This window comes from Malaclemys terrapin, chromosome 18, assembly GCF_027887155.1.
Source record: "Malaclemys terrapin pileata isolate rMalTer1 chromosome 18, rMalTer1.hap1, whole genome shotgun sequence".
In the NCBI taxonomy this organism is placed as follows: domain Eukaryota; kingdom Metazoa; phylum Chordata; order Testudines; family Emydidae; genus Malaclemys; species Malaclemys terrapin.
In genome coordinates, this window is record NC_071522.1 from 11,129,198 (window position 1) to 11,141,496 (window position 12,299).

A 12,299-nucleotide genomic window follows, 5' to 3' on the forward strand; every position below is an offset into this window, starting at 1 on the left:
TTTAGATATAAACTACGGCTGAATAGCTAGCAGAACTGTACTTAGTAAAAGACATAGCTCATGATTCCCTCCTGCTCATTTTGATGCACCTCTACACTTTGTTTTAGTCAGTTCCAGAAGCATCAGAATTGGCAATGGTCAAAAAATCAATTTTTTTTAGGAACAAAATCTGTTTTTTTTTTTTTCTGTTTTTAAGGACATAAAACATTTTCACGCACAATTTTTGTTTCACAATTTTCCAACAAAACAATCAAAGGTCTTCAATTTTTGAAAACTTATGTTTTTTAACTGAAAACCAAATGTTTTTGCAAGACATTTTTTTAAAAATCCTGAAATGTCAAGCAATAAACAATTAGCATTTTTAACTAGCTCTAATCTTTTATAAACCTTTTCCCCAACACTACTTTTGTGCAATCTCATAGCCAACTGGAACCAAAAAAGTACCAATCTCTCTTTAGAAATCCTTATTTCCTATAATATTCCATTCAGTTTCTAGACCATTGAGACTCGGGCATTTAAACACTTGCGTGCATGCTTCCTTGAAGCAAACCTCTATACATTTTCAGCTCTGCCCATCAATGGTGATCTTTGTTTTAACTCTTCTTGCAAAGAGTCCTGCAAATGAAGGATGCTTTATGAAAGTAAATTATCCTAGTTAATCTTCTCATTTGTATAACTCAGATAATGAATTAGATTTCTTTTTACATTTACAAAGAAGAGGGAACTGGGAAATATGTAAGGAATGAAAAAGATGTAGATGCCTTCTACGGATAGAGAAAAGCACGGCGATGCATTGAGAACAGTGGGGAGGGTAATATAGTTGATTATTTCCCATCTTCCCCTGTTTCCAGCTAAGAATTTCCATTTCACTGTCATACTGGAAACCTTGTGAAATTGCTCATTATACACTGGATTCCTCTGTGTGTCAGTAACAGTGGTGGAAAGATGTTACTTTGATCATGCTCTTGGACAGTGATGAGCATTTTGGCTGTTGCTCCATAAAATTAATGGCATCGACATTCCATTTCATGCCAAAAGGCATTCAATCACTTATGTCAATCATGCGTCATTTTGCCTTGATTGGAACACCAATACTACTCTCACAAAAATGCCTCTTGCAATTCCAAGGAATTCCATCTAACTTCTGTAAAATTATCTTAACAGTTTGTGTACAGGAATTTGAATGGCAAAGTCTGTCACTGATTGAGTCGGCCACTGATTGATTCTGCCTCTATTGTCTTGTCTTATTTGACATTTCTTGAACCTAATGTCAGATTATTGGGGGGGGGAGGGTTCCTCAGAGATTTTTTCTTATCTCCCCTTTACTTTTTTTCTCCCCCCTCAAAAAGGTCTTGTATTATGGCAACCCTTGTTGGGTCAAGAAATGCTGGATACATCTCCTTTAGCTATTGTCCAGAAGTACAAAAAGGAACAAACTGGGACATGGTCCTAAGATAGGCACCTAATGCACATTTTTATCTAACTGCCTTTGACTTTCAATGGGAGTTGGGTGCTTTACTGTCATTTGTGCCTTTGAAAACCTCCTTCTCTACTGTGCCATTAATCCATATTTGGCTAGGGATCTTCATGTTATTTTTTGCTCAGATCCCTATGCAACATTTGTTTTATTTCCACTAAACCAACTCTATAATTGTTTTTTTCATGGTGGAGAAATTCAACTTGAACTGGCACAAGTACCTTGTAGAGGGGGAAATGCCATTAAAAATAGAGAACCAGCATGTGACCTCAACTACACTGGCGTTAATCCAGAGACATTCCATTGAAGTCAAAGGCTGTATATTTATTGCAAAAACAAGGTATGTTTTTTAAACTGAAATCACTATCTCACTGTAAAATTCTAGGGGAAACATGGCTCTGTAGTTTTCACCTCGATGTGTCGAGACAAGGTCACTCCAAGGTGGGGGATATAGGGTTGACCATGACTAACTGTATCAAGGCAAAAGCTATCTGTGCCTTCTCGTTACCAAGATGTTACATAAGTTAGCTATCTTGATGTAGCTTTTTTTCAGTGAACACATAACCATTGTTGTTACTCTGGCTTTTTCACTGCTGTATCTGAGATTAGAATCTGATTTAGAGTACACAACTTTTTATAGGGTTACATATTTTGTATTCCCCATGCTTTGTTCCATGGCTATACACTGCTGTCACTGGCTTTTGAATTTCTTTTGGAATCATGTGCCTAAGGCATAGTCTGTCTTATAAGTGAAACAAATGAAAGAAAGCTTATAAATTATACCATATGATGGCAAGCATTTTTATAAGAATCACTTCTTCTGCTGTTTCAAAATGCTTTCACAATAGCACTTTTAATTTTAATTTACAATGGCATTCCATATTTACTATCAAAGACTATTAACTTCTTTCTCGAGCTGTGAAAGCAGGCAAATATTAAAATTGTTTCATTTTGCCTGAAATCCAAATAACTTCATCAGTTTATGCTTATTTTCAAAGAAAGTAATCCCTTGAGCTCCAGTGAACGGTTAACAAAAATCGGAAAGATTTTTGTTCCCAGTAATGAAAGGCAGACATGCCTGTCATGACCTCTGGATTTCAAATGATCATGGCCCTTTCTAGTGTCTTCTTGATCTTTTTAGAATTGCCGTGACATCTGATCACTGAGCCTTCTGTTCACTGAATACAGTATATGATCAGTTAGAGTGCAGTGCTCAAAAAACTTGGCTAATGGCTGTTTTTCAAACTCTCTCTTCTGCAGAAAGCCATCATATCGTAATTATAACCCTCCCACCCCCTATTTTTTCCCAGCAAGCCCTAGACTGAAAGGATACAGCTGGAAAAGATGTAGTTCTTATGTATCATTCTTAAAATTGTAATATGCCTTATCACTAGGTTCACCCTTAATTTAATGAGCAGACAATTTAATTTGGAGGGAGGGGGGAAAGAGGGAAGGACACTATATAATTAAATATGAAGATTTACAGAACGTAATAATCATTAGTCGGTGTGGGTCTGAATTACAGCCTTTATAAAATATATGCTCTAGGTATTTTTTTGGGGATGTTCTCTGGCCTGTCAGACTAGATGATTACAGTGGTCCCTTCTGGTGTTGGCATCTATGGCTAGGTCTACACTACGGGGGTGGTTGGGGGGAGAGGTCGACCTAAGATACACATCTTCAGCTACGCGAATAGCGTAGCTGAAGTTGCGTATTTTAGGTCGACTTACCTAGCTGTGAGGACGATGGCGAGTCGACCACTGCCGCTCCCCCATCGACTCCGCTTCCGCCTCTCACTGTGGTGGAGTTCCGGAGTCGATGGCAGAGCGATCAGGGATCGATTTATCACGTCTACACTAGATGTGATAAATCGATCCCCGATAGATCAATCACTACCCGCCGATCCGGCCGATCCGGTGGGTAGTGAAGACGTGCCCTAAGAATAGCCTGACTAATGCCCTAAGGTAATAAGAGTGAATACTTGGCACTTATGGACTGATCCAAAGCCCAGCAAAGTCAGTAGAAAGATCTGCGTTGACTTCAAGGGACTTTGGATCGGATCTTTGGACTCTGATTCAGGAAAGTACTTAAGCTTATGCTTAAATCCATCCCTGTTGACGACAATACTTAAGGGCTTGTTTAACTTAACTTCAGTGGTACTTAAGGATGTGCTGAACTTAGGACACGTGCTTAAGTGCTGTCCTGAATAGGGCTCTTTAATTGGGGTATCACAGAGCACTTGCTATCAAGACGATCTCCAAGCACTTTATTAATATTTACAAATATCACTAATGTGAGGTAGGCAAAGTGTACATAGATTCATAGGGTCATAGATTTGAAGGACAGAAGGGACCATTATGATCAGGATCTGAACACTTGTATAACACAGGACATAGAATGTCACCCAGTGATTCCTCCTGCAAGCCCATAATGTCTAACTGAGCTAGAGCGGATTTGTTCGAAAGACATCCACTCCTACCTAATGTAAAGACCTCAAGTGACAGAGAATCCTCCACATGCTGAGGTAAATGGTTCCAGTGGTTAATTAGCCTTCATACCTTATTTCTACTGTGAATTTGTCTAGCTTCAGCTTCCAGACATTGAATCTTCTTATGCCTTTGTTACTCAATTAAAGAGCCCTCTAAAATCAGAAATCTTCTCCTGCTGTACGTACTTATAGATTGTGAACAAGTCACCTGTGAACCTTCTTTTTGGCAATCTAAATAGATTGAGTTTATTTAGTTTTTCACTGTAAGGCAGGTTTTCCAGACCTCAAAAAATCCTTGTACCTCTTCTCTGAACCCTTTTCCAATTGGTGAACATTCTTTTTAAAGTGTGGCTACCAGCACTGGACACAGTATTCCAGCATAACCGTCATAACTTTTGTTATACCCATTTTTACACATGGATTAAGTAACAAAGAAATCAGTGGCCTGATTTTCAGAGTCGTCTGAAATAAGTGATTTGCCCAAGGTGATACAGCAAAGCTGTGGCAGAGCTAGAAATATAATCAAGGAGTCCTGATTCTCAGTTACTCGTATACCATTAGTACTAGATAGGCAATGCAGTTTTACCAGATTGCACCAGTGGTGAATTTGACTCATTGTATGGTCTTTTTTATTTTTAGGTGAGATTGTGGTGTATTGTATGTGTTCAACTACATCTTGGGAAAAATGTTAGCGAGCCCTATCAGTAGAATATCGAGCAATGTGACACGTAGCTGAAATTAAATGCAGAAAATTCCTTGTACATGTACCACATAGTCACAAGCACTACCGAATAGCTTGCAGTTTCTATGCCATTCCTTTAAAAAAGGACCAGAGGCTCAAGTAATTGTGTAAGGCCAATACCATATATTTATTATGCATGATTGAAGAAGGCCTCCTAGGCAATACTGTGATGTATAAATGCAGTGATTCAGATGGCTACTTCTCCATCTGCCACTGATGAATTTTTAAAAAGCAACAATACCTTTACTCAGTATGATACTTATAACAATATCATGCATTAATGGAGAGCAAAACTACCCATGTGAAATGGACAATGAACAGAACTGTCACAGGAAGAAAGAAACTCTGACTTAAAGAGGGAATTGGGTTGTATTCTGGACCTTCAGCTATCCTTCCCTTACAGCATAGAATCACTCATCTATCTTCCAAGTTGCAACCCAGAAAAATATCAGAGCAATGGCAGATATGCATGAAAGGGACAGAGAACAGGAGCCTACACTTCCAGGACTGAGGGATGAATCAGAGGACTCTATGCACTCAGAGAAGTTAGGAGGAAGGGAGACAATGGCTATACTTGCCCATTGGTGCCCTAAGCAGGGATATTTTGGGGGGGCTCCCCCCAAACAGACAAGTTCTTATGAAAATAATAATAAAAAATAAGAAGTGAACAGGGGGGCCCCCTTGAGCTGTCGGGGCCTTAAGCAATTGCTTAGTCTGCTTGTGCCTAGTGCTGGCACTGAAGGGTGGGATGAGGGAAGCAAGAGGGGATTGGAAGTAGGGAAAAGACCTCCATTAAAATTGGAATGAGCCTCCAAGTGTCTAGGGATTTATCTATACAGCAAAAAGAAATTCCAAATCACGATGCAACTCTTCTGGGGAAAAAAAAAATCACACAAGATGCTGGACATTGTACTATACAGAAACTTGAATGATAACTTGTGCTATGAAGATTTACATCTGGGACAGACAGGCACACACACACACACACACACACACACACAGATTGTGTGTTCACAGAAGGCAGAGGGTTTCATCTCATTTACCCAAAGACTCCTGTACACCATTCTCTAAATGTAATTTATGCCCACTTTAAAGTCCCTTTACACTGGCACTGAGTAGAGGGGCCTTAGAATAAATGAAACTTATGTCCACAATTCTTATTCTTTCCTTGTGAAAGACAGCCGTGTGGGAATACGGCGCCTAGGGCTACGTGAAACTTCACTAAACTCAGCTGGCCTTATGTTTTGTTAAAAACTTGCTATTTGGCTTGGGTTTGCTGAAGGTTTTTCGGAGGTTTGCGCACCTGGGCTAGATTTGGTGCGAGCCAACTGATGGTTTTCACTTTGAGTTCTGGATGTACCTTCAAACGCCAAACTCCAAGTTTGAACTCATGGCGTGTGAAGCTGTGGCTATGAAAACTGAAGAAAAGGCTGGCTGTAAATCTCTGCAAATTCAACTGATTGAGATCCATGCAACTCTGATGGAGACCACTAATCCTAGCATGGATTTTTCAAGTATAATCAATATATTCATAGATTCCTAGGGCAGAAGGAACCACTGTGATCATTTAGTCTGATCTTCTGCATAACTGAGGACCTACAACTTCCCCATAATAATTCCTGTTTGAATTACAGCATCTCTTTTAGAAAAACATCCAATCTTGATTCAGAAATTGCCAGTGGTGGGGAATCCACCATAATCCTTGGCAAATTGTTCCAGTGGTTAGTTACCCTCACTGTTACAAATGTGCACCCTATTTCCGGTATGAGTTTGTCTAACTTCAACTTCCAACTATTGGAGCTTGTTAAAACTTTGTCTGCTAGACTGAGGAGCCCATTATCAAATATATTTCCCCATGTACGTATTTATAAACGGTTATGAAGTCACCCCTGAACTGTCTCTTTGATAAACTAAATAGATTGAGCTTCCTATAAGGCATGTTTTCCAATCCCTTAATCATTCTCTTCTCCACTTTGTCACCAAATCAGTTCGGAGAACTCCGCATTCTGAGAGGAGTCTCATTTATGACCCAGAGAAGGGTCTACGTTGTTGTAAGTAAACCTCCTGACACATGCATTGGACAGTGTTGTCTGCTAGAGTCCCTTAGGCTCACGACTGCTTACCAATGTATCACTTACAGCCTCTTACGTGTTTGGTACATGGCTTATCACTGAACAGAGGGAAGAATTAGCTGACTTAGTTCTTATGCCAAGGGGCCACAAGACAGGAGTGAAGCAAGAAAAACAACTCCCAGGAAGGCACCCTTTGCTTTACTGTACATCTTCCTTCTTTGTTATGTAAGACATTCCAGCATTGTCTCTATTATACACACTGACGTATGACTTAGGGCCAGATCCCTGGGTATGGCTGAACTGAAGGTGCGCAAAACTTGAGGTGGGGGAGGAAAGGTCGCTCTAAGTGATCTTTCCATTTCCTGATTCTTAGTTTGACCAGTGGCTAAGCCAGTTCCCACTGTAATTTAAGAGTACCTAGCTAGCTACACTAGCTAAAATGGTTCCCGAAGGATGGCTTTGCCAGACGCTTATTTCCGGAGGTCAGCACAGTCTGGTTGCAATCTGTCCTGCCTCTGGGCATGCCCCAGCTGCAGCCAGGAATACCCACTAGTAGGGTGTGGCAATGGGTGGGGTAGAGTCAGCTATGCTGGCTTTATGAGACCCAGGAATTCCCCCTACACCCAGGGAATCCTTGCTTGGCCTGCTAGAGCAGCTCACCATCACCTTTGTGCTGTCGTAATGGCACAAGGGCCCGGGATATAGCCGACGTATTTATAAACTGGTCTCAGAGAGTCTAACATGCCCTGTTTAATGGGTCGCTGAATTTGACCTAAAACTGCAGAATTTATGTTTGTTTATTTTTTAATTATTTTTATTTATTACCTAATTTCTGGGTTAGTGTTAGGAATAGATGTGAGAGCTTTGGGAAATTTGCCTGGTGAAAAAGTTAACCTTATGAAAACAGAAAAAGAAAAAGAGAAAGCAAGCCCTCTCCAAGCTCTTGAGACTAACAATTACAGTCAATGGAAAAATTTTAAAGTGGAAGAAGCCTAAAGTGGCAAGAAATAACTAAAAACTGTTAGAGTTGCCTTAGAAAACCTACCTTCTCAGAAACCTCTCATTTAAGAGAAAATGAAACTCAGGAAGAGCATAAAGGCAAACAAGCCTTCTATAAAAGAGAAGGCGCTGCGTAAAAAAGCCAACTCACTGACCTTCTCTAGCCTACCTGGAATCTCTGCAATCACATCAGAGCTTTAGGTCGCTGCTCCCCACAGCAATCATTCTTGCAATGCAGCAGCTGTTGTCTTTCCCCATTTCTCATGACAGCCATTTTCTTGAACAACTTGCTGGATCTGGGGGAATGCAGCATTTGTTATTTGTGTTACAGCAGACCCTAGAGCCTCTCAGTGAGATCTGAGTTCCAGTGTGCTAGGCATTTTCATAACAAAGTAAAAGACAGTCCTTACCGTAAATACATAAGATAGACAGAGGAAGCCTTATCCTGCCTATATTACAAACAAGGAACTAAGAGAGTTTAAATGGTTGGCCCAAAATACATGGGAAAGCTCAGCTCTTTTGAGCCAGAGTCCATCCTTCTTCACCTGTAATGCTATTATTCCCTTATCTTCTGACTCCCAGGCTCTTTCAACTGCCAGGCTATGAATTTTGACACAACATGGCTTTCCACACTGATTTTCACTGGACAATTTCTTCAGTAGCACTTAGCTTATCACGAACAATGTCATTAGCACACCAGGCAAAGGGAGAGAGAGTCATGGACTAGCCTGGTACAGGAGTTGCTCTGACAGTGTTTATGACTGCAACTCTTGTAAACAGCTTGTTTGAAGTTCTGTGTAATGTTTTAAGGTTAATATTTCCTACTCAAAAAAACGATATGGATACACCCCACATCTAAAAGAAACTGAAAATACAGGACCAGAATCTCAGCTCATTTAAACCAAGGAAACACCATTAATTTACATTAGTTGGAAGTCTGGTCTGTCGTCACTGAATGAAGAATGAAATCTTTCAGCAATAAAACCTCTTTTCACCATTTAATAAAATCAATTTATATTACATTGCATTGTATGGTCCCAATCCTGCTGGCCCTTATTTGTATGTAGTGCTTATTCGCATGGCTAATCCTCTTGGGCCCAATTCTTGGCAGTGTAAATCAACATAGATTCCTTGCCTTTAATGAAGCTATGTTGATTTACACCAGCTGATGATCCGGCCCACTGACTTCAATGAGATCATTGCCTGAGTAAGGGCTGCTCGTATCAGTAAATGTTTGCAGGGTCAAAATCTGTGTTTTGTATATAAATAAGCAAAATATCTGGAAGAAAACATTGGTATTGGAAATTGCAACAAAGAAAACATTGCCACTGAAGACACTAAATGGAGAGATGCCTTAGAGCTACCCCTTTCTATTCTCTAGACCTCCATAACTCCGTTGACAGATTTTTCTCAGTACTTTCATAGAATATCAGGGTTGGAAGGGACCTCAGGAGGCCATCTAGTCCAACCCCCTGCTCAAAGCAGGACCAATCCTCAGATAGATTTTTGCTCCAGATTCCTAAGTGGCCCCCTCAAGGATTGAACTCACAATTCTGAGTTTAGCAGGCCAATGCTCAAACCACTGAGCTATCCCTCCCCACCACACTACTCTGTGGGGCAGACACTCCCTCAGCAACCCAGGCAGCGAGTCCAAGCAATAACTACAAGCATACAATATAAGGCTGCCCATATGTTACATTTGTGTATATATATATTTTTTGTTATAATGAATATCAGAATAGTGGACTTAAGCATTGTCATTTTCTGTTCCCATTTGCCATAAGAATGAGGTATGAAAATGTTCATATCTCAGACATACTGTGAAAGGTCACGCTACCACTTTGAATTTAACCATATCCGCTATTACCATCCCATCTGTTTATGCAGGTCTTGCAACCTGATGGAATAAACAATGAAAATACCAATAAAAATATGTAAAAGGTCAAAAGGGTGCACTAAAATGCTAAGCTTTGCTTTAAGCAGCATGGACAGTCAGCCCCTTACTCAGCCGCATATACTTTAAATACATCTTGTTGTGATTCCTTGTCAGTACTCCTCTATGATACTTTGTGCTTGTATGTTCTTCATGGTTGGAGAAATCCATGCTTTTTTTTAAAGAGCTAAAACACAGAGAAGAATAATTTCCCAAGGGATTTTCCTGTATGGTTATTCTGTCCTAAATGGAATATTCTCCCAGCGTATTGTTCTATTAGGAACATTCTACTGCAGTAGTGGCTTTGCATGACAATGAAATTACTCCTAGAAATTTGCACGGACAACTCCCCAATAAAGGTGCTAGAGTACAATGACCAGAATCTCCATGAAATGACATGAAATAATTGGGGCTGGGCAAGCTATGCACATCATATTTATTTGTTAGATTTAGCTCTATTTCCCCTCTGTGAATTATCTGCGGACAGAACATGCAAATTTGCTGTCGGCATGATTTAGAGAGGAAGGATAGTCTAGTAGTTAACGCACAAGATGTTTGATCCTGCTCCCTTCAAAGATAATGCCAGCACTCCATTGACTTCTATGGATGCAGAGATCTGGGTTTGATTCCCAGGTCTGTCCTTAGGCAAGTCACAGGGGGCTCGATTTTTTTTTGTGTTTCAGCATATACAACGGGGACAAGATTTTCAAAAGAGCTCAGCTCCCAGTAGCTCCCATGCTGATGCTCACGGCTAGATTTCCTGAAGAACTTAAAACCTAGCATGCTGAACTCTTCTTAAAATTTGGTCCAAACTGTGAATGTTGACCTCTTGAAAATCTGGCCCTGAAGACTTAACCCAAAGTCCATTAGAATTAACTGAAAGACTCTCACTAGGGAGGATCTGAGATTCAATCTCTGGGTGGCTCGGTAAAGGAGGTATTAATATCTTCAGTGGTATTATGAGGGTACATTCATCACTGTATCTGAGACCCTCTGATATGATGATGATGATGATGCAGGGGGAAACAGAAGTACTTAGAAAGATTATGTGACTAAGATTTTGTTCAAACATATGATTATGCTCTTCCTTAGGGGCCACATTTAAGAATGGGTATTTGGGGAGGAAGGAAATAATTGAAGACAACATCTAATTGCTTTTTAAAAGTTGTCTTTTGCATCCCTTCTGTTTACCCTGTTTCATTGTCTGTAGCCTGCTAAAAAGGAGAGTTCAATTGTTTGTAAGACATGAATAATAAAACAACATTTTAAAAATAACTTGAAAAAATAAACTGAAATGAAGTCTAGAAATCATATTTACAGTGTAGTGCTTGGAAGGGAATAGTTCAGGCATAAAGGAGCTCTACTTTAGGGTGACCTTGAAAAAGCAGTTTCCCATACATTATCAATAAATGAGCCCCTTTGAGTAGTCTGTCTTGAGTAGCTTTTCTGGTTAGAGTTATAGTTATTGATCTACTTATTAACTTTTTTGCAGAAGGATGATTTTGTTAAAGATTTCTGCAGCCCACAAACATCAAAACTGACCTATTATAATATTTTTCATAGATTCATAGATGTTCAGCCCAGAAAGGATCATTATGATGATCTAGACTGATCGGCTGTAAAACACATGCTATAGAATTTCACCGTGTGATTCTTGCATCAAGCCTATAACTTGAGGTTGAGCTAGAGCATGTCTATTAGACAGGCTACTGCTCTTGGTTTAAAGACATCCCACCATAAGCTGTTCCAATAGTCAATTACTGTCACTCTTACAAATTTGCACCCTTTATAAAACAGTAGATACTATATGCACAAAATAAGTCCCAGCAATATTTTCCTCATGGAAAATTTGCATAGTGTATTGGAGAGTGACTCAATCATTTATATTTATTTATTGAGGTTTATATATTTTACCTCTGCAAATATAACTCTGCTGTAAAGCCTCCTGGCTACAAAAACTGATTGAAAGTTCAATTAGTTATTATGTACGTAGATGCTGTTTTAAGATATAAACGTAAAATGTAATAGTGTAGCAAGCAAGCAAAGTTAGGAGGCTGTTTTAATAAGCGTAAAGCTCTTTTGTCTCCTCAGATGAGAGGCGCTAGAGAAATGCAAAGTATTGTGATCCCTTCCAAGGCTGCAGGATGCATATCCCAGCAAGCACCCACATAAAATAGCTCCTGGTACTAATGGAGTGCAGTGATTCTCTGGCAGGCTCGGGAATGCTATTATACACATATTAGTCTAGGATGAGAGTGGCTGGTTCAATACTCAATTGATAAATGATCTTCCTACCATACATCTTACCAAGCTGCCCCACAAGTTGTTTTGTCCAAGAAACATCCCAGAAGAAATTTTATTTTCAAGGGGAAAGTCTTTGAAGAAATGGGGTGGGAGGATGAAAAGAGATAAATATTAATGCTTCAGGGAATAAACCAGGGGTTCTCAAACTGGGGGTCGGGACCCCTCAGGGTGTTGTGAGGTTATTATGTGGGCGGTCGCAAGCTGTCAGCCTCTACCCCAAAGCCCACTTTGCCTCCAGTATTTATAATGGTGTTAAAGATATAAAAAGGTGTTTTTAATTTATA